The sequence below is a fragment of the Artemia franciscana genome, chromosome 4, assembly GCF_032884065.1.
Source record: "Artemia franciscana chromosome 4, ASM3288406v1, whole genome shotgun sequence".
NCBI classification, from domain to species: Eukaryota; Metazoa; Arthropoda; class Branchiopoda; order Anostraca; family Artemiidae; genus Artemia; species Artemia franciscana.
In genome coordinates, this window is record NC_088866.1 from 221,456 (window position 1) to 224,384 (window position 2,929).

The following is a 2,929-nucleotide window of genomic DNA, read 5'->3' on the forward strand; positions in this document are numbered from 1 at the left end:
AGTTACTATAAATGAGGATTCTTTAGAACCAACACCTGAGCTATCAAACGTGATAAGATGTGAAATTTGACAACCTGGACCATCAATTGCGACAACACCAATTTGAAAATGATAGGAATGATGATTGGGTTTGGGATTTTGACATGGATAAGGTCGTCAATGCCTAGCATACCTTTGTTAAAAAACAAAGATTCAGCAATACGTATTTCATAATGACGAAAAATAAGCTGAGGTAGAACAACCAACAAATAGAAAATGATAGCGATGATGATTGGGTTTTGGATTTTGACGTGCATAAGGTCATCAATACCTACCATACCTATGAAAATCAAACCTTGGACTAGATAAATCATTGGAAGAAAAAGAAAGCTTTTTCCCACCAGCTGAACAATTAAAAGAAACAGAGGTTCGGCGATATGTCTTTCATAATGATCCCCTAAAGTCTCACAACTTTCCTCAATTTACATAATTTTGATACGGACCTCCTATATTTTGCTTTTTAGAAAAATCCCATCTTCCACAAAATTCGATTCTGCGCCTGCCTAACAGGCCACTCTCCTCCAAATCTGACTTTCCAGGTTTCCCAAGTAGATAACGACTTATTTTTTAAAAAAAGTTTATAACCAGTATACACATATAATTAAAATTTGACTTAAAACCACCATGATTTATACCAAAATTTGTACAAAAGCAGACAAGGAAATAAATAGTAAAAAAGGGCCTAGGTAAATACAGCCAAGTTAATGAACTTTGAAAAGCTCGGGATTTTGGTCACCCGGTAATTCTTAAGAATGGGTGTGGTAACTCGGAAAAAGATTACCGTTACACAAACCCATATCGTGATACCGCTTTGCAAATCTTAACTAAGTCAGCATAAACTTTATATTCAAATTAGAAATGGCAGACTTGAAACATGCACAATAGATAAGCCATTGCAAAAGTCAAGACCCTTTAACTTGTACAATACTGTGCCAGCACCCTATTGTACAGAATAAAATAAGAGAAAAAATGTTGCTTAAATATGTGCATAAATAATTAACATATATCAAAACTGGAAATGAACTCTTGAAGTTTATCTTAATGTTTTCTAGATAAGAAGACATCAGATCAAACTCGGTAATTATTTGGGTAATTTCTTATAAGTATATAAATTCATAAGCTTGAGCTGTGCATGAAATTACTTAGAACCTAAAAAGAGTTGGTCTAAAAATACCACACTATTTGTACATACGTATACATCCTTGCACCAGAAACAAAAGAAAATATCTAATATTTTTAAAACAAGAAAAATTTGTAGTGAGTTTCAAAAGTAAGAAAAAATTTGCAAATAAAGGTATGTTTGTCGTTTTATTCAAGGATTTAATTGGGATACAAAATGTAATATACTAATAACTAGAACAATCCGGGACATTTATTATAATGTTTATTTGACAAATGCAGCCAACACGATCAGATGCAGGTAAACATATAACTTTGACGTCCAGCCAAAATTTGGGAGGTTTTGTGTCGGACGTGATTTTCTTGCTCTTTTTACCACCCTGAATGCGTCGAAGTATTTTTTGAGAACAATAAATTCCTATGTAGTTACCCAAAAATCAGAAGACATTAGATGACTTAAGTTTTCACCAGCTTTGAATTAAGGCGAGGACCGAGGAGTCATGAAATTATGTATTATTATAATTAATTATAAATAGTAGTAATCAGTAAACATGTTGAGTCTCACTCCCAAGTGGAAAAATAAAATAAAAAAGTACACCTACTCTTAAGATAACTTCACACCAATGGCTTCACTTCTTTCAAAAACCTTGCATATCAAGAGACACCAAACGTGAGAGAAGCGTGCCGTTCGTGGCGCAGAAGTGACAGGTTTGGCATAAAGAAGTGCGGTGTCGCGGAAGCGTGCCACGTGCGGATGGACCGAGTATCAATTCAATATGTGTACGAGGTTACAGAGGTTACAAGAGCGGTAAACCTCACGATCTAAGATAACCTAGCTGGAATTGAACTCTTGAAGTTTATAATTGTTTTCCATTAAACCCCTCCAAATTAAAAGTGTTTAAGTGGGCTACATTATCGACAGTATGTATTTAAGGCCAGGACTGTAAAGTCAGTAACTACAACGTAGGCTTTCTCTCCAAGGTCAGAGAATTTAGAAATTTTTGCTCATACCCTTGTGTGACTTAATTCCGAGGGCTGTTTTACTTTCAAAGATCGTGTACGCCATGGTCACCATAAGTGACACAAACTTGCCTCATATTAACTGGAACTATAATTTAATACTGTTTTTTAATACTGTATTTGACCACCTAAACGAGTTTATAGTTAAAATCCCGCACACTTTTCCTACTTTGGCATTATTATGAGCTTTATCACAGACTTTTGAATGGCGCTTTAGTGAGTCACTTTAAAAAGGTACTGCCCATGAAGCAAATATTTTTACCAAAAAGCTTGATAATTTTATTATTTTTGAGTAGCAACAAATTCAAGAGATATATCTACTAAAGTTTGACTCTTTGTCACAGTTCTACTTTTTAAAACAATAAAAAGCTTTAGCGTAAAGAGCGGGGCGCTGAGGAGGGGACAACCCCTTTCATATACGGAATAATTTCTGTTCATTTTAAGTTCTAATGTCTCTCCTTACTTTCAGTAAAAAAAAAAAAAAACTCGTTTTATTTAATATACCTAATATTCAACTATTTCATATTGAAGAGAGGGCTAACTCTCTTTTCTGTATTAACAGTCAACCTAGTCTGTAAGCTATACGAGACTTGAAATCGCTAACATACATGCTCTTATTTGAACCTTACTTCGGAGCAGCGAAAATCTGATAAGTTACAGCGCCATCAAGAAGTTACTCTTCAGAAGAGTTTACATCACGTGGCCGAAATAAACGTGAATGAAGTGTGCCATGCGTGGAACAAGAAGGTAC

General features: G+C 34.7%; 1 protein-coding gene across 2 annotated transcripts in view; it reads right to left on the bottom strand.

Annotated features, from left to right (window-relative positions):
- LOC136025818 (telomerase-binding protein EST1A-like) overlaps positions 1 to 2,929 on the bottom strand; it is a 254,787-nt gene that overhangs the window by 61,310 nt on the left and 190,548 nt on the right. The gene's annotated exons all lie outside the window — the stretch shown is intronic.